We start from the raw sequence: 20,812 nt of genomic DNA, 5'->3' as shown, positions 1-20,812 counted from the left end.
CAGTAATTTAGTATCTGTCAATAACATTTGCTTATTAGTATGCAGAGTAACTTTAAAATAGTAAGACTTAGCACCCTGTTTATTATGCCCAGAAAAATATGCAAATTTATCAGAATATGTTTTAGAGCTCCCCTGTGGAGGAGTCGGGCAATGTTCCCATTGCATATATTCAAATATCGACTTAGGGCTACTAGCTTTATGAATAAAGTGGTGTCCATAATAATTGTAGCAAAACATGTCACCATAATTATCTCTAAATAGGTAAGCATCTTCATTTTTATAGACAGTATAATATTGCAATTCCGTCAACATAGAATCCACTGTCTTTACATCCCAATCATCAGATACAATGCCTGGTATAACGATATCATTCATTGATAATTTGAGAACATACGGTATTTGAATTATTTCAGTGGGACCATATATATCAAACATTACTCTATCCCACACAATCCCATCCGGAATCGGCACTGCAGAAATGTTCACAAAGGACAAGTCTCTTCGAACCATATGAGACGAAAAATGTGGTTTCAACACTGTCTCCACGTGCTCAATGTCAGATCGTTAAGGAAGAAAATGACCATGTATTACCAAAAAAAAAGGTAACTACAAATCCCAGCCACAAGAAAAGAGTCATTACAGTCATGAAAAGCCACAGATAGTTCCAAGGAACAACAAAATAGGTGTTTTTAAGCCAACACAGCAGCTTACGTGGACCCCGGGCTGATGGTAAAGAGGACAAGGAGTCCGACACGGTATCATCGGTGGTGTTGAAGCAGCCAGAGGCAGTTCTCGCAAAAGGTGCAACCGTAAACAAAGAAGCAGATGGTGGCTCTCACCTTGGCACGCTATAAACCACATGTTCAGTAATATCATTAGAACGTACAGCAACTTGATCAAAAGATTCCATAGTATTCGCCGTCTGTGGAACAATCGCAAGATCAGCTTCCACCCTCCCCAAGCTCGGAGAGGAAATAGCGTTGGTGCAAATCACCGGCAGCTGGACTTCTTCCCCAGTAGTGAGAGGAATTCCAGAACTACTGGGTGTCCCTCTTGGTCTGCTGTGCAGAATCGGGCACATGTTGTAACTTGACATTATCAATGGTAACCAAGCGATTTCCCTTGGCACCTCACAACGGTGGTAAAATTACAGTCCTCGTGCCGCTGACCCCTATCACAGGGACAGGCACCCGATAAGAAGGACCAAATTCTTTTTTCACAGCGACCTTTTCACGCACAAGATCCCCAATCCTGGGAATCTAATCAGTAGGCGTTACTGGCACATCCTTAATTCCTGTGGAGGCAGCACTTGCAGAAGAGTTATCTTCACGGAATTGTTGTAAACCCTGCAAAACAGTGACACGCTCATTTATGTCAAAGGGCGTATCTGCCGTCTCCAAACCAGGACCATCTAGGTCAGGAACATACATTTGTGTTCCAAACAGGCACTCATATGAAGTACGTCCCCCCAGGGACCTTCTAGGCAAGTTATTAAGTGCTCTCTGTACTCCATACAGGTGGGCTAGCCAACTACGACCCGAACCTATAACTCTGGCCGTTAAGGATTGCTTTAAATTGCGATTTAAACGCTCCACGACAGAATTTCCCTCGGGATGAAATGGAGACGAGAACTGGAGCTGGACCCCTAACAAAGCCATTGTGTCCCTGAATGCCTTAGAGGCAAAAGCAGGGCCCTGGGCCGAATGAAAAGCGGCAACTGCAAATGTATCGACAAAGATGCGCAAATCTTTAATAACAGTTCGAGCGTCAGCCGAGCGCTGTGGCCAGACCCACACAAATCTGGAGCACGAATCTACAGCAACCAATATATATTTGTATGCACTATCTGGCATCAGCGGACCACAATGATCCAAGTACACACACTGTAAAGGTTTATTTGATATGAGAAGGGGCGTCTGCTGCGGGCGTCTAACCGTGGAAACTTTAATTTGTTGACAGACGTCACAACAAAGGACATACTGCTTTGTCTCTTTATAGAGACCAGGCCACCAGTAAGAAGCCTGTAAGAATGAAATTGTGGCAGCCACGCCCGCATGCGCAGATGCCGCCCCCTCATGTGCTGCAGTAATTAATCGAGGTCGCTCAATTTTATTGGGCATTTCACGTACACCAACGCCTGGATTTTAACTACATCGTTTAGCATACCACCCATACAGTAATTATATTTGGAAGGGAATCCTTTAGGAAATGGCGTGCCATCAGCCGTAGCTTTTATGGCAGCCAAAATCTCTGTGTCTGGTTTGGAACTCGAACGAGTTACTGCGGCCACAGTGGCAACTGCCACTGCCGATTTTGCGGCTTTATCAGCCAAAGTATTCCCAGCAACGTGTATTCCAACGCGCTGGTGTCCAAGTGTATGCACAACATGGACCTTAGGAAGTGTTTCTTTCAGATCCGCAACCTTCCCCCACAGAAATTTGTGTTTAATGGTGTTACCTTTGGAATCCCCTGAACCCATTCAATCTCCAGTAGTGCAAATATTCGTTGAAAGACTGAACACAGTAATAGGAGTCACAAACCACCAATGTCAATATTGCCGGATCCGTGTGTTCCAAGGCTAACAATAGAGCTTTCAGCTCAGCCAACTGTGCCGTACAATCTCCGAAGGTCTGTGTATAAGTATGTCGGGGGCAGAACACTTCCCCCTCCATATAGCCGCTCACCACCGCACATGCAGCAGAATACTGTTGTTTAGTCCCAACCGCTGGTTGCGCAGAGCCATCTGTATACATGACCACTTCATATTGGTCAATAGGCAATGTGCCAGCGGGAACTGGGTACTCCATTTCATATTGAAGGAATTCTTGAGTCTGCAGTTTAGGGTCAAATATGTAATCTACATCAGTGGCTGTCAAAGACGTAGCCCATTGAATCCATCGCGGGTGTAAAGCTTTCGAATTAGGAACACTCACTTTTGTAACAGCTTCTAAGGCTGGGATCGGGGAAACGACAACGATGCGTTGGCCCTGGGCAAGAGGTCGTTCTTTAATCACAGCCATCTGTACTGCAGTGAGAATGTTCTCAATTTGTGCAAAATGGTGTTCTGCAGCAGAATACAAGTGCGACTTGTATGCTATCGGGACTGTGTCACCCTCATTAAAGGTGACATAAGTAAACCCAACGGCACCAGGTATAACCCTGATGACCAGATGCGTTTTATTGTCCCGTGTGTGTAAATGCTTTACTGCTAAGAGATCAGATTGTAAATCTCGACGAATATGTGTATGTTCAATCGTCCAAAATCTACTCGAAAAATTTGGGCGAATCAACTCGTATAATGGTTTTATACGTGTAGCGTAATCAAGAATGTAAGTTCTGCCAAAATTTAGAAACCCCAATAATGACTAGAGTTTCCGAACCGTATTAGGAGGTTGCAATTGAGCAAATTCCTCCAAAAAGTGAGGCGCTAAGCTCTTGCCCTCATTCGACAACTCATATCCCAGGAAAATGACGCTGAGGAAGGCAATCTTTGATTTTTTTAAATTAAATTTGTAGCCAACGTCAGCAAATCCCACAACAATGCGCGCTACTCGCCTTAAATGTTGCAGCAACTCATCGTCCGTCAAATATATATCATCAACATAAGATAATGCTTTGGGGTCCAACTCGTGCAAAATTTCAGTTACACAAGCCGAAAATAGTCCTGGGCTATTCTTATACCCCTGAAGCAGACAACAAAACTTTTTTTGAGAGCCAAACGCAGTAAAGCTCGTATAGTCCCTACTTTCGGGCGCTATATTTTGGCAGAAAAATCCATTTGAGATATCTAAAGTTGTTTTGTATTTCTTACGCACTATATTATTCATGAGCGCAGCGCTGTGTGAATTCTGTATTGCATATGTGCGTGTAGGTCCATTTAAATGTCTGTAATCCACCACTATCCTATAAGAATGGTCCGGTTTTGCTACTGGAAATAAGGGATTATTCATCGGCAAGACACAGGGTTCAATTACTCCCTGGTACTCCAATTGTGTAAGAATTTTCCTCACCGATTCTCTTGCTTCAAATTTTATTGGATACTGCGGTTGCGGCTGATGTTCGCCTTTTATCGGAATTATATGATAAGGTGAATCCCTATCCCATCAAAAACCAACAAAGGAGGGGCAAAAGAAAGGGATATTCGGAGAAAAGACTCCTGGTCCCGTGTGTGAAGTTCCCAATATAATGCACATCAAAATTGCACACACGATTCCAAAAAGAAAGGTTCTTCATAGACCAATAGGTTCTACATACCACAGAAAAGAAAAAGTTATTTCTTTTAAAGCACAAGCCCTCACTCACCTTACGGTGACATGCTTCATCATAGGGCTGTGCTCCTCGTCAGGCTGGCGCTGCAATGCCTGACGGGCCCCACGAGGGGGCTCTTTGCCGGAGATCTTGTTTAAGGAGAAATGCACAACCGGTCAAAAAGAAGTGTAGAGGATTGGTATAGTAGTGGTTAAAATGGTCTAGAGGTAGAAAATAAATACGTCTTTAATTAGGTGTAGATACCTCTGACAAGGTTAAAAACAATAAATAGGGAAATGGTAAAATAATGTCTACGCTCCCCATAAAAAGAGAAATTATTATTAATAGCAATTACTGACTCTCACATTGGGGAGTAGTATAAATGAAGCAAGTAGACACAGGGTCCCCTGTGCTACTCTACATCACAGGTCAACATGTTTCTCGCTAAATGGTAGTCAAAAATGATCTTAGTGCGATTCGTCAGGACCTTAATAAACATACCTAATCCTTTAGATATTTGGAAAACCCTTATTTAGGGAGAACAGAGCCTATAGGAAATAGAAGAAAAAAAGAGATCGAAGCACATCATTAATATTAAACATAACTCGTGCTCATTGTTTGTTGGAACACCACAACCACTCGTGAAAAATACCAGAAGTGCCATGTGCTTAACAAACAGATGTGTAATAGTACGGAAAAATCAAGAACGTATATCACACTGCTTACCCTCATAATTTATATGTAGGGCCTCATCAGGGAAAGTAATAACTTGAAGCTATCCCTAAATATACATTGAAAATGGACACATAGTGAGAAGACAGACAAATTATAAAGAGGACATCATAATCTAGTAATCAAGACATTTATCAAACACAAATTCAGAGGTTATGACCAGAAGGTTGAGTCAGAACAATTAATCTTAAACTGCAAAACATGAAGGTTCACAAAATATAGCCACGTGGGCCTATAAAAGTGATTTATAACAACAAAGTATATGGATGTGACCACCGTCACAACCCCACATTAATCGAGCCAAAAAGGTGCTCGTAAATCCAAAAAGAACAGCTAGGTACAAGTCAACACTGGGTGGCGCATAGCAGCGCGTATGTAAACACCCAGTAAAGAATATCTGAGCGCGACGTGTCTAAACCCGGCTCCAGGTGGCTTCGAAAAGCAACCGGGGCTGAGAGCGAACCTGAATAAGGGTCGAATGCCGCCCCGGACCGCACTGTTACGGCGGCCGGAGCTGGAAGAGAGACGCGCTAGTCAGTGCCTCTAAACCCTGCTCCGGGTAGCTAAATAGCTAACGGGGTGGGGATAAGGAGAGTGCCTGTATGGAGGTGAGCACAAGCACCGTGCCGCCCTATAAAGCGCGACACGAGCAGGAGGATAGCCGCGCGGGTAAGCGCAGACGCGATCAGTGCGATCGCTAATCTCGCAACCGGGGTGTGGGATAGGGAAGGTGCCTGTGTCGGGGTAGATACAAGCATCGTACCGCCCTGTAAAGGGCGGCCCGAGATGGAGGAGAGCCGCGCTGGAAGCGCGGTCGCGATCAGAGCGATCGCACATCTCGTGAACACTAAAGTTTACACGGAGTTAGAAAGAGCCCATAGAATAGTCACGTCGGTCATGACTGGAAGCAACATAACTATAGCTGCATAAACTACAGACAACAAAGGCACTTACTTGGATATGGATAGAATCGTGTGGGAAGACCTAATGGTATCAACACTCCCTGGAACTCCAGGAGGGACGCCAGTAGTTGCCCATAAGTAGGGAGAGAAACTAACACAAAAGAAGGACTTCAAAGGTAAAAATCAAAAAGAGGCCAGATATGTGTCGGCCATATTTAAGTGGTGAATCAAGTCACCGAATAACTCAATGTGGCCTGAAAAATTCTAGAGAAATTATTGAAAGAGGGGGTAGATGTAAAGATTTAAATCCAGCAAACGTAATCCAAATACTTCGCTAAAGCAAAGGACTAACTTGATTCGGCTAATAGTGTAATAAGGCACCCAAGGATGTTTAGGGTAAGTCAAGGTATAAACCAGTCCATATAAATAACAGTAGTTAATGGATAAAACTAGTCCACTGAATGTCATCGTTCAGTCCATTAATGTGGGTCTGGAGTCTAAACACCCACCGCTGTTCTTTTTCAAAAAGTCTGGCCGTACAGTGACTGTTATGTTTGACAGTCTCTAAAACAAACCATTTCATGTCATCTGCAGTATGTTTTTTATCGATGTAGTGGTTGGTCAGTTTCGTGGAAGACCTCTTACATCTAATAGTGCTACGATGCTCATTAATACGGATTTTCACCATTCTGGTTGTCATACCTACATATCTAAGTTTGCAAGGGCATGTGATCATGTAGATACAGTCTTTGGTGCGGCAATTGGTGTGTGCTCTCAATTGCCAAATCTTTTGTTCACCTAAATCCACTTCTTGTATATTGTTGGTCAGTGGGCAGACATTGCAACTGCCGCAAGGGTAATGTCCTTTGACTCTCAGCCATTGGTTAGGATTCGTATGGTCCACATTGTGGTGCATCACAGGTCTGGTGTGAACTAACCAGTCTCTGATATTCTGGGTTCTTTTAAATGAAAATAAGGGACGTTCCAAAGATTCGCCAGCACTTGTGAGAATCGGCCAAGACTTACAGATAACATTCTTAATCCGAGTACTCAAAGGAGTGAATGTGGTCACGCATGTAAGTCTAGATTGTTGAGGACGGACGTAATTGGTCAATAGTGATTCTCTGGGAATGTTACTAGCTCTTTTCTTGGCTAGCTTGATGTTCCTTAGTGGATAGTTACGTTCTGAAAGTTTCTGACATAGCACATTTGCTTGGGTATGGAAATCACTGGTGTCAGAGCAATTTCGTCGTATCCTAAGGAACTGGCCAACAGGTAAATTATCTCGTAAAGCCTTTGGGTGATGGCTGTTATAGAGCAATAGACTATTTCTGTCTGTGGTTTTGTGAAACACAGAAGAGTGAAGCTGCCCGTCCTTAAGTGTAATTTGTAAATCAAGGAAGGATATATCACTCTTAGAGATGGTAGAAGTAAAGCGTAAATGCGTGTCCAACGTATTAACCCATTGTGTAAAGGCCTTTGCTTGGTCGATATTGCCCTTCCAAATCACTAAGATGTCGTCTATATAGCGACGCCATAGTCTAATGTTGGAAAAAAATGGTTGGTCAGGGGTAAGGATGTGATGTCGCTCAAAAGAAAACATATATAGACATGCCAGACTCGGAGCAAAGGTACTCCCCATGGAAGTACCCTGTATTTGGTGATAGAGACATTTCTCAAATTGAAAAAAGTTTTCTTTTAATGCTACGCTGGCACATTGCATGATAAAACTCACAGGAGTGTTGTGAGGCCAGGTGTCAGTCAGGAGTATGTTTTCCACCGCAATCAGAGTAGCTTCTTGGGGGATATTGGTATAAAGGGACTCTACGTCCAGACTAATCAATATGTCAGTGGTCCCTGAGCTGTTAATATTGTCTAGTAAAATTAAAGTATCTTTTGTGTCCTTTAAAAAGGTAGAAGTTGCTTGTACGATGGGTTGTAAAAAGAAATCACAAAACTTAGAGAGAGGTTCTAACAATGAACCGATGCCAGAGACTATCGGTCGACCCGGAGGGGGAATGCCCTTGTGGATTTTTGGAAGGCAATAAAAGTACGGAGTCCTGGGGTTCTTTGCATCCAGGAAATCTGCTTCTTGGTGAGTAATCCATCCAGCAGACTCTGCTTCCAAAATCATTCCTCGTATCTCACGTTGTAGGCGTGGAGTAGGATCAGTCGTAATCTTCTGATAGTAAGATTCGTCACTAAGCAACCTAAGGCATTCCTGTCTGTATTCAATGGTGTCCATTACCACTATGGCGCCCCCTTTATCTGCGGGTTTGAGGGTGATGTCTTGGTTATGTGATAAGGACTGCAGGGCTGCACGTTCCAATTTGGAAACATTCTGGAAGGCTCGTGTAGGTTCAAGGAGTTGGATTCCGTGGCGAACTGCTTTTTCAAAGGTAAGGACCTCTAGTGGAACCGTAGAGGCGGGTGGCGTAAAGGTGGACGGATTCCTTAGATTAGTATCGCCTCTCACATCTGGTTTTGGACGATCCTTAAAGAAAAAATGTAATCTGATTTTCCGAAATAAAGCTGATAGTTCGCAATTTAATCTAAATTGGTCCTCCTTGGGGGTCGGTACAAACCCCAAGCCTTTCTCCAAAACTGCCATCTCAGAAGGTAAAAGAATGGATTTTGAGAGGTTGACCACTAGGGTTTCTTTTGTGTTGTCATCCCGTGGCTCCTGGTGACCATCTGAGGTTCTTCCTGTGCCCAATGGACATTTCATCCTCTCCTTCTGTTTCTGCCTCTGCCTCTGCCCCGGCCTCTTCCTAAAAAAGGATTGAAGTTATACTGTGGCTGTGGTTGAAAGAAAGGCATAGGCATAGACTGCCAAGGTGGGATCTGTTGATACGGGAAGGGAGGGTTATAATGGGTTGGAGGAATGTAGCGGTTACGATTCTGTCTTGGTGCCTCATCGCCACTCCAATCATCCGAGCTCGAGCTATATTGTGGTGTGCGTAATTTCCGTTGTGGGGTCTCTGAGTCATCTGAGGTTTCTGAAGTACCTTCATAATGATAGTCATCCTTCGTGTAGGGATTGATCTTTTCTCTACTAAAACGTTTTATGTCCTTCTGTAGTTTGTTTATTTTCTGTCTTGTCAAATATTCCTTTGTCTCATTAAGTTCCAGATTGATCTCAGCCAGTCGGGACTTAAACTGAGACAGTTGGATCGTGGTTTTCATTGCCGCTTCTGTGATAGAAATCTGGATGGTTATAGAGTCGGCCAAACGTTTAGAAGTGTTAATAATCAAGATCAGCCAGTCTCGAGTACACTTCCATGAGATCTGAGACCAATCGAGACGAAACTGTAAGTCCTGTAGGAAGATCCTAGGGACGTTGGAGACGATTAGTCCATTCGGTGAAATGTTGGCCCTAAGGTATTCTGTCATTATTGTACCGTGCAGGACGGTCTTTATAAGTTCCTTCTTCAAAGCAGACAGTTTTGTCCAGTCTTCTTTCGTGCCACTAGAGGGACCGCCATTTTCTTCTCCTAGAATGGACGGAGTTTGTAGTATGGCCTGTACCATACTGTCATCATAGCTAAGACCTTGTAGGTCCGACATGTCCACCACCAGATATAATTTATATCGGAGTGTGCTTGAAAATGCCCCGTAGTCAAAGAACTACGCTAAATCATCAAAAACCAACAAAGGAGGGGCAAAAGAAAGGGATATTCGGAGAAAAGACTCCTGGTCCCGTGTGTGAAGTTCCCAATATAATGCACATCAAAATTGCACACACGATTCCAAAAAGAAAGGTTCTTCATAGACCAATAGGTTCTACATACCACAGAAAAGAAAAAGTTATTTCTTTTAAAGCACGAGCCCTCACTCACCTTACGGTGACATGCTTCATCATAGGGCTGTGCTCCTCGTCAGGCTGGCGCTGCAATGCCTGACGGGCCCCACGAGGGGGCTCTTTGCCGGAGATCTTGTTTAAGGAGAAATGCACAACCGGTCAAAAAGAAGTGTAGAGGATTGGTATAGTAGTGGTTAAAATTGTCTAGAGGTAGAAAATAAATACGTCTTTAATTAGGTGTAGATACCTCTGACAAGGTTAAAAACAATAAATAGGGAAATGGTAAAATAATGTCTACGCTCCCCATAAAAAGAGAAATTATTATTAATAGCAATTACTGACTCTCACATTGGGGAGTAGTATAAATGAAGCAAGTAGACACAGGGTCCCCTGTGCTACTCTACATCACAGGTCAACATGTTTCTCGCTAAATGGTAGTCAAAAATGATCTTAGTGCGATTCGTCAGGAACTTAATAAACGTACCTAATCCTTTAGATATTTGGAAAACCCTTATTTAGGGAGAACAGAGCCTATAGGAAATAGAAGAAAAAAAGAGATCGAAGCACATCATTAATATTAAACATAACTCGTGCTCATTGTTTGTTGGAACACCACAACCACTCGTGAAAAATACCAGAAGTGCCATGTGCTTAACAAACAGATGTGTAATAGTATGGAAAAATCAAGAACGTATATCACACTGCTTACCCTCATAATTTATATGTAGGGCCTCATCAGCTGTTCTTTTTGGATTTACGAGCACCTTTTTGGCTCGATTAATGTGGGGTTGTGACGGTGGTCACATCCATATACTTTGTTGTTATAAATCACTTTTATAGGCCCACGTGGCTATATTTTGTGAACCTTCATGTTTTGCAGTTTAAGATTAATTGTTCTGACTCAACCTTCTGGTCATAACCTCTGAATTTGTGTTTGATAAATGTCTTGATTACTAGATTATGATGTCCTCTTTATAATTTGTCTGTCTTCTCACTATGTGTCCATTTTCGATGTATATTTAGGGATAGCTTCAAGTTATTACTTTCCCTGATGAGGCCCTACATATAAATTATGAGGGTAAGCAGTGTGATATACGTTCTTGATTTTTCCGTACTATTACACATCTGTTTGTTAAGCACATGGCACTTCTGGTATTTTTCACGAGTGGTTGTGGTGTTCCAACAAACAATGAGCACGAGTTATGTTTAATATTAATGATGTGCTTCGATCTCTTTTTTTCTTCTATTTCCTATAGGCTCTGTTCTCCCTAAATAAGGGTTTTCCAAATATCTAAAGGATTAGGTACGTTTATTAAGGTCCTGACGAATCGCACTAAGATCATTTTTGACTACCATTTAGCGAGAAACATGTTGACCTGTGATGTAGAGTAGCACAGGGGACCCTGTGTCTACTTGCTTCATTTATACTACTCCCCAATGTGAGAGTCAGTAATTGCTATTAATAATAATTTCTCTTTTTATGGGGAGCGTAGACATTATTTTACCATTTCCCTATTTATTGTTTTTAACCTTGTCAGAGGTATCTACACCTAATTAAAGACGTATTTATTTTCTACCTCTAGACAATTTTAACCACTACTATACCAATCCTCTACACTTCTTTTTGACCGGTTGTGCATTTCTCCTTAAACAAGATCTCCGGCAAAGAGCCCCCTCGTGGGGCCCGTCAGGCATTGCAGCGCCAGCCTGACGAGGAGCACAGCCCTATGATGAAGCATGTCACCGTAAGGTGAGTGAGGGCTTGTGCTTTAAAAGAAATAACTTTTTCTTTTCTGTGGTATGTAGAATCCCTATCCCACCCCACATTATTTCTATATAGGGCGGGGGCCTGTGCCAGAGCCCATGATTTACTATAGGACTCTGCTAGTTCTCCCGGAACAAATGGTGAGAACGAAGGTTTAATAACCTCCTCCCCAACTGGACAGTCACGAACAAAGTCAGGTGGCCAATCCTGTTCGGCCAGCAGAACGTCATACAATTTGACCACACGGTCCCAAAAGATGGCGTTTATAGTGCGTTCAATGTCCCCTTCTAATTGTAAAGTTACTGTATATACTCTATCGGGATCAGAGACACGCATATCTGCTGTTTCGACTTGTATGAAGTCATCAGTTGCTTTCACCTCCAGATGCTCTAGAAGACTCCGGCGAACTATTGTGACCTCTGCTGCGCTGTCTAACAGTGCTAATGCCCATGTCTTGTTCTTCAAGAAAACTCTCTTCTTGAGTGGCATGTCTAACTGAGACCGCCGCCACTTTCTTCTTTTTAAAATTGTGGCTTTTGTTGGATCGGTTTCTCTTCTTGTTTGACTGAAACCTCCAATGAGCGTTGTGACTCCTGTCTCGGTTTCACATACTCCGTTCTGACCGCCCACCTCTCACACTTCTCTTTTCCGAGGAGTCCTGAAAGGAACGAGATTGGCGTGTATCAGTATATTGATATCTATCAGGCGTCTTCAAATTATCCCTATTCCTGAGATTATACCTATTCTGCGGGGTCTCCGGTTGCGGAGATTGTCCCCTATCTTTCTTAGGTGTCTGTTGTTTTTTCTCCCAGCGCTTTTTAGTACCCTCAGGTTGCTGTTGTTTAGTAGTATCTTTACTATTCTTACCCTGTAACTGGGGTTTTTGCGGTCTAGCCCCAAGGCTATCACGACCAATACTCGAATATGTTTCCGCTATTATTCTCGGCAGTTCCCGCTCCTGGTTACCCTGCGGGATGTCTCGAAGACACATACGTACCGCTAGTGCTACTGCCTCTCCTTTGAGATTACTCAAAATCATAGAAGAAACCGCAGCAAAATTGCCCATAAGCTGCATCCCCAAATCTAAGGCTGGGGCAGCTCCATATTCATCCTGAATTTGTTTCAGCACTTCTGGTAGATTAGCCAATGTGGGTGTACCGTGTGCTGTAGTGTAGAGCGCAGCAAATACCGTGCCCCAAGCATTACAATGGTCCACAGGAGGAACCATTCCATACGGCAAACACATCGTCAATATTCTATGTTTATCCTGAGGTCCCGTATGGGGAAATACTGCTTCCAGCGTATTCATTTTTTGCGCCAGCCAAAATGGAGTCTCCTCCCGCTTTGCTGGGACTTTACCCATAGCTGAGTGTACAGTGGTCGGATTAACCCCCGGAACCACTGCATGTAGTTGCGCAGGAGCAGGACGCGCTGGGTTTGTGTTAAGTGTCTGCATCATAAATTGAACCAAACGTCTATATGTAGCCGTTAATTCCGTATATAAGCGACGAACTTCAGCCACTGCCAATTGAGCTACCGCAGGATGTGGTGTATATGTAGCCAATAAAGGCCAGGTAGGACAATCATTACTCAGTGGACCTAACCTAACAGGTGCTATGGTGTGGGGTAGGGCGGCATCAAGCCAATTATTATGTTCTTGATATGATAGAGGTATTTCTAAATATGCATATGCCCTGTATTGTCCAGGGGCATTAGCAAAAGTGTATTCGTGAAAAGTGTTTGTACCTCCATCTACTGCTGGAAATACAACCCAAGAATAAAAAAGTTCTGTCCTATAGGCTGCATGGACGTCCACCACAAACGTGACTGGACCTCCCTGGTTCGTGAGACCATGTGCTATCAGATGTCCTGTGAGCGGTTGGCGCATATTAAGCGCTATGTTCACTACTTCAGGATTTGCCATTATGAAACAGCACTAGGGCAGAGAAGGCACACCAATATCGGGGTTTTCCTTTTCGAAGTTCAAGCTTGAACAACCGACCACTAAGTAATAGGATGCACCTATTCCGTGGTGGCGGAAATCCTCAGCCCCACGGACGTCTCCGTTAACGGAACCGAGGAGTCAATATATATATGAGACCGAGAGAGTCAGCCGGACCCGAAAATTAGAGCCAGACCAATCGTTGGCGGGGCCATGCCGCGTGGGATCTCATTATCCTAAATGAGACTACTGGATTTCTAGGCAGCAGGATCGTTCACGGTGTGGGGGGACTGAGTCTGACCCACTTGGAAGGACCTCGGTCACCCTAAACCCGGTTTTGCTCTGGCTAACTAGCAGTGCCTCATTTCTCCCAAGGGGAAGAGATGATTGGGCAGCCGAGCGCATGACATCTTTGGAACTTCTCAGGGAAGTCGTGGTCACTCAGATCCAAACCAGCTCTCTCATTTACAGTATGATCTCATATACAAAGGACAAAGGCAGTTTAAGTTTTATATAATGTTTTAATAAAATGACTGCGTTTGAGATATTAAGGCGTGAGCCGCAATAACCAGAACCATACAACACAGTAGGATTGAAATAGTCACGAGGAGAGTGAAACATAAGAATAACGCTATCATGGTGTTAACAATTTCTACTCTCTCTCAGCTAGTTTTATTTCGAGCACAGCATGTTAAGCTTCTAACTTGCCTTTCAGATTCCCTGGGAAGACATCAACCCTCATACCGGAGCAAAGGCCTGTGATCTGGTTCAGCATCTGCAACGAGGCAGTCAGCGTCTAGTTGTGGTTCCCTGGTCGGAATCCCCCTCTTGCATGTATTGGGACAAGAAAGTGTTTTTATAACTAACATGTCAGCGTGATCACAAAATGTCCCTACGCAAGAACGCCAAAGACTAAACTCCTACCACGTCTATCGGCAATGTACCAGACTGTATCCTTGACTGAAGCACAAAGTGAACAGGAATGTGTTATTGAGAACTCCAGTGCTGAAGTAGGCTAAACAGTGTGATATAAAAAATAAAACAAGACCATAGAACTGGTTATTTGAAAAATAACAGTACGAAGCCGAATAAAAAGCAATTAGAGCAAAGTGCACAGAGGCTCGAAGCTGCGAGCAAAGAAATAAAATATATCTAGGGCAAAGTGCACAAAGGCCTAAAGCCTGAAGCTAATGCGCAAATGATACACAAAACTGACCACACTACACCATCTTCCCAATAGACTCTATGTGTTCCTGTTATTTTTCCATTGGACTCTTCAGCAGCTTGCTGCCTAAGGCCTTCAAGAGAGGGACAGGTTCCTTGCCCCTTACACAACTGCTCCCTTGAGGGTCCCCCTGGGCCTAGGAGCTCAACCTGATAAGGTTCTAACTCCATGGGCTCAGTTCCCTCAGAGGGCAGAACTTCTTCCTGGGAAGAGAGGTTCTCTTTTTCTTGTTGTGTTGAAACTGGTTCCCCAGTTTCTTTCCTTTTCTCTTGGAGGGTTGGGCCCTTTTTCCAGGCTCCAACACCACTTTTTCACCCTGATCCTTGCACTGTGCCCTTGTCTTGACACACACCAGTTCTGGGATACCCAGCATGGCTGCATAGGTTTTGAGTTCTACCTCAGCCAATGCTGAGGATTCCAGGTCATTTCCAAGCAAACAGTCTACAGGGATATTTGAGGAGACCACCACCTGTTTCAGGCCATTGACCCCTCCCCACTCTAAAGTTACCATAGCCATGGGATGTACTTTAGTCTGATTGTCAGCGTTGGTGACTGGATAGGTTTGTCCAGCCAGGTATTGACCAGGGGGAAACCAGTTTCTCTGTCACCATGGTGACACTGGCACCTGTATCCCTCAGGCCTTCTACACTTGTCCCATTAATTAAGAGTTGCTGCCTGTATTTTTGCATGTTAGGGGGCCAGGCAGCCAGTGTAGCTAAATCCACCCCACCCTCAGAGACTAATGTAGCGTCAGTGTGAACCCTGATTTGCTCTGGGCACACTGTTGATCCCACTTGGAGACTGGCCGTTCCAGTGTTAGCTGGAGTAGAGTTCGAAGTGGAACCTTTCTTGGGACAGGCCTGGTCTCCAGTTTGGTGTCCTTGCTGATTACAGCTACGACACCAGGCCTTTTTGGGATCAAAGTTTTTACCCTTGTACCCAAAATTGGATTGTGAAGAGGCTCTGGACCCTCCCTCCTGAGCAGGTTTCTGGGGCCCTATAGAAGACTCTTTACTTTTCCCTTTGGATGTCTCAACACTCTTCCCCTGGGGAGTCTTTGTGACTCCTTTCTTTTGGTCACCTCCTGTGGAAGTCTTGGTCACCCTAGTCTTGACCCAATGGTCCGCCTTCTTTCCCAATTCTTGGGGAGAAACTGGTCCTAGGTCTACCAGATGCTGATGCAGTTTATCATTGAAACAATTACTTAACAGGTGTTCTTTCACAAATAAATTGTACAGCCCATCATAATCATTTACACCACTGCCTTGAATCCAACCATCCAGTGTTTTTACTGAGTAGTCAACAAAATCAACCCAGGTCTGGCTCGAGGATGTTTGAGCCCCCCTGAACCTAATTCTATACTCCTCAGTGGAGAATCCAAAGCCCTCAATCAGGGTAGCCTTCATGAGGTCATAGGATTCTGCATCTTTTCCAGAGAGTGTGAGGGGTCTATCCCTACACTTTCCAGTGAACATTTCCCAAAGGAGAGCACCCCAGTGAGATCTGTTTACTTTTCTGGTTGCACAAGCCCTCTCAAAAGCTGTGAACCATTTGGTGATGTCATGACCATCTTCATATTTAGTAACAATCCCTTTTGGGATTTTCAACATGTCAGGAGAATTTCTGACCCTATTTATGTTGCTGCCAGCATTGATGTGACCAAAACCCATCTCTTGTCTTTCCCTTTCTATGGCTAGGAGCTGTCTCTCTAAAGCCAATCTTTTGGCCATCCTGACTAGCAGGAGGTCCTCTTCATTGAGGCTGTCCTCAATGTTTCCAGAGGCGCTGGACTCTCCCGTGAGAGAAGCAGCATCTCTGACTATCACTTGTGGAGTCAGGGTTTGAGGGACCCTGGTCTCCCTAACTAGGTTAGGCCCTACGAGGTCACTAGCTTCCCCCTCTGGGAAGGTATCCTCAGAGGGGCTGTTCTTAGCAAACTCTGCCAAAAGCTCCTGGAGCTGTACTTTGGTAGGGTTTGAACCAGTGTTAATCTTTTTGGTTTTGCAGAGAGACCTTAACTCTGACATCCTAAGATGCAGGTAAGGGGTGACGTTGAGTTCCATCACACACTCTTCTGCATTAGACATTATGGGCCAGATGTAGCAAGGGTTTTGCGACTCGCAAACGGCCAAAAACGCCGTTTGCGAGTCGCAAAAGCCTCACCCGAATGCAGAAATGCATTTTGCGAGTCGGCTCTGACTCGCAAAATGCATTTCCGACTCGCAAATAGGAAGGGGTGTTCCCTTCCTATTTGCGACTCGCAGTGGGATGCAATTCCATTTGCGACCGCGTACGCGGTCGCAAATGGACTCGCAGTTACCATCCACTTCAAGTGGATGGTAACCCACTCGCAAATTGGAAGGGGTCCCCATGGGACCCCTTCCACTTTGTGAATGGACCCAAAAATATTTTTTCAGGGCAGGGAGTGGTCCAAGGGACCACTCCCTGCCCTGAAAAAATACCGAAACTAAAGGTTTCGTTTTTTTTTTTAAGTGCAGCTCGTTTTCCTTTAAGGAAAACGGGCTACACTTAAAAAAAAAAAAAACTGCTTTATTTAAAGCAGTCACGAACACGGAGGTCTGCTGACTACAGCAGGCCTCCATGTTTGCGAGTGCCTATACTCGCAATGGGGCCGCAATTTGTGACCCACCTCATGAATATTGATGAGGTGGGTCATTGCGACCCCATTGCGAGTCGCAGTCGTGTCTGAGACACCGTACTGCATAGCAAATTGCGAGTCGGATGGACTCGCAAATTGCAAGTCGCAATTTTGCATTTTGCTACATCTGGCCCCATGTTTCTAAAAGTTGGAATACTTTTTAAGAATCTAAAACTATCTCTAGAACTTAATTCAAACTTTTACAAAACTTTTAAACTCTAAAAGAAATGCTAACAGGGACTAACACAAGGCCCTAGCAGCACTTTTAAAAATTTAGAAAAATAGCTCAAATTTCAAAAATCAGTTTCTAATGACAATTTTTGGAATTTAGTCGTGTGATCAGGTATTGGCTGAGTAGTCCAGCAAATGCAAAGTCTTGTACCCCACCGCTGATCCACTAATGTAGGAAGTTGGCTCTGTATGTACTATTTCAAAGTAAGAAATAGCATGCACAGAGTCCAAGGGTTCCCCTTAGAGGTACGATAGTGGCAAAAAGAGATAATTCTAATGCTCTATTTTGTGGTAGTGTGGTCGAGCAGTAGGCTTATCAGAGGGTAGTGTTAAGCACTTGTTATACACACACAGGCAATAAATGGGGAACACATACTCTAAGACAATTCCAGGCCAATAGGTTTTTTTAGATAGAAAAATATATTTTCTTAGTTTACAAACAATACTTTAAATGAAAGGTATTTCACTTAGGAACTTTGAATCAGCAACATAGCATATACAGTGTTCACACAAATGGCAATAAGCTATTTTAAAACTGGACACTTAGTGCAATTTTTAACAGTTCCTGGGGGAGGTAAGTGTTTATTAGTTTTGCAGGTACGTAAACCACCTACAGGGTTCAAAGTTGGGTCCAAGGTAGCCCACCGTTGGGGGTTCAGGGCAACCCCAAAGTTACTACACCAGCAGCTCAGGACAGTCAGGTGCAGAGGTCAAAGTGGTGCCCAAAACACATAGGCTTCAATGGAGAAGGGGGTGCCCCGGTTCCAGTCTGCCAGCAGGTTAAGTACCCGCGTCTTCGGAGGGCAGACCAGGGGGGTTTTGTAGGGCACCAGGGGGGAGCACGAGTCAGCACAAAAACTACACCCTCAGCGGCACGGGGGCAGCCGGGTGCAGTGTGCAAACAGGCGTCGGGTTTGCAATGTAGTTCAATGGGAGACCTAGGGGTCTCTTCAGCGATGCAGGCAGGCAAGGGGGGGCTCCTCGGGGTAGCCACCACCCGGGCAAGGGAGAGGGCCACCTGGGGGTCGCTCCTGTACTGGAGGTCGGATCCTTCAGGTCCTGGGGGCTGCGGGTGCAGTGTCCTTACCAGGCGTCGGGTCTTTGAAGCAGGCAGTCGTGGTCAGGGGGAGCCTCGGGAGTCCCTCTGCAGGCGTCGCTGTGGGGGCTCAACTCTGGCTACTCACGGGCTCGCAGTCACCGGGAAGTCCTCCCTGTAGTGTTTGTTCTCCACAAGTTGAGCCGGGGGCGTCGGGTGCAGAGTGCAAAGTCTCACGCTTCCGGCGGGAAACGTGTGTTCTTTCAAAGTTGCTTCTTTGTTGCAAAGTTGCAATCTTTGTGGAGAAGAGCCGCTGTCCTCAGGAGTTCTTGGTCCTTTTAGATGCAGGGTAGTCCTCTGAGGCTTCAGAGGTCACTGGACCTTGTGGAACGCGTCGCTGGAGCAGTTCTTTAGAAGTGGGGAGACAGGCCGGTAGAGCTGGGGCCAAAGCAGTTGGTATCTCCGTCTTCTCTGCAGGTTTTTCAGCTCAGCAGTCCTTCTTCGTCTTAGGTAGCAGGAATCTATCTTGCTGTGTTCTGGGAGCCCCTAAATACACGATTTAGGGGTGTGTTTAGGTCTGTGGGGTTAGTAGCCAATGGCTACTAGCCCTGAGGGTGGCTACACCCTCTTTGTGCCTCCTCCCTGACGGGAGGGGGGCACATCCCTATCCCTATTGGGGGAATCCTCCATCTGCAAGATGGAGGATTTCTAAAAGTCATAGTCAACTCAGCTCAGGACACCTTAGGGGCTGCCGTGACTGGCCAGTGATTCGTCCTTGTTTTTATCATTATCTCCTCCGGCCTTGCCGCCAAATGTAGGGCCGTGGCTGGAGGGGGCGGGCAACTCCACTAGCTGCAGTGCCCTGTGGTGCTCTAACAAAGGGGGTGAGCCTTTGAGGCTGACCGCCAGGTGTTACAGTGCCTGCAGGGGGAGGTGAGAAGCACCTCCACCCAGTGCAGGCTTTGTTACTAGCCACAGAGTGACAAAGGCACTCTCCCCATGTGGCCTGCAACATGTCTGGTGTGTGGCAGGCTGCTAAAACTAGTCAGCCTACACTGGTAGTCGGTTAAGGTTTCAGGGGGCATCTCTAAGATGCCCTCTGGGGTGTATTTTACAATAAAATGTACACTGGCATCAGTGTGCATTTATTGTGCTGAGAAGTTGGATACCAAACTTCACAGTTTTCAGTGAAGCCATTATGGTGCTGTGGAGTTTGTGCATGACAGACTCCCAGACCATATACTTTTATGGCTACCCTGCACTTACAATATCTAAGGTTTTGCTTAGACACTGTAGGGGCATAGTGCTCATGCACTTATGCCCTCACCTATAGTATAGTGCACCCTGCCTTAGGGCTGTAAGGCCTGCTAGAGGGGTGACTTATCTATACCTATAGGCAGTGTGAGGTTGGCATGGCACCCTGAGGGGAGTGCCATGTCGACTTAGTAATTTTATCCCCACCAGCACACACAAGCTGGGAAGCAGTGTGTCTGTGCTGAGTGAGGGGTCTCCAGGGTGGCATAAAACATGCTGCAGCCCTTAGAGACCTTCCCTGGCATCAGGGCCCTTGGTACCAGGGGTACCAGTTACAAGGGACTTACCTGGATGCCAGGGTGGAAACAAAGGTACAGGTTAGGGAAAGAACACTGGTGCTGGGGCCTGGTTAGCAGGCCTCAGCACACTTTCAAATCATAACTTGGCATCAGCAAAGGCAAAAAGTCAGGGGGTAACCATGCCAAGGAAGCATTTCCTTACATCTCACCTTTCCCCTGAGATCATTGAAGGGTCGACAGATGGCTTTAGCCTTGAATGCAGCAGTACAGCTGTTGCTATCTGTCTGGGGGACAGAGCGGATCCCGACAACAGTCGCTTGGCTGCATAAACTCTGGTTTATACTCGCCATGGAAAAGCTCAGCCTGACTTCTCAGCAGCGAAGTGGGGACTTTAAAGAACTCTAGCAACCATTTTTGTGTATTTTGTCCAGGGAGTTCTCAGAGCTGACATGCCCAACTTATTTGAGGGTTCTGAATTTGAATTGAGTGAAGGGGATTGTACCTGTAAGGAGATGTGTATATAGAACTAGATCCATAAGGTATTAGAGCCTGGGAGGGTTTGATCATTGAATTGCTAGCCAGAAGTGGGGAAACGTAGTTGCATTAAATTACTAACCTTATTTTTCTATTGTTTCGCATTAAGTAAGCTAATAATGAGCCTTCTGGCAATATTGTGATGTATTGCATATGCGATGTTCGAAAATTGAAAACTAAAAC

This window comes from Pleurodeles waltl, chromosome 8, assembly GCF_031143425.1.
Source record: "Pleurodeles waltl isolate 20211129_DDA chromosome 8, aPleWal1.hap1.20221129, whole genome shotgun sequence".
Classification (NCBI taxonomy): Eukaryota; Metazoa; Chordata; class Amphibia; order Caudata; family Salamandridae; genus Pleurodeles; species Pleurodeles waltl.
Note: the sequence above shows the minus strand (reverse complement) of the source record.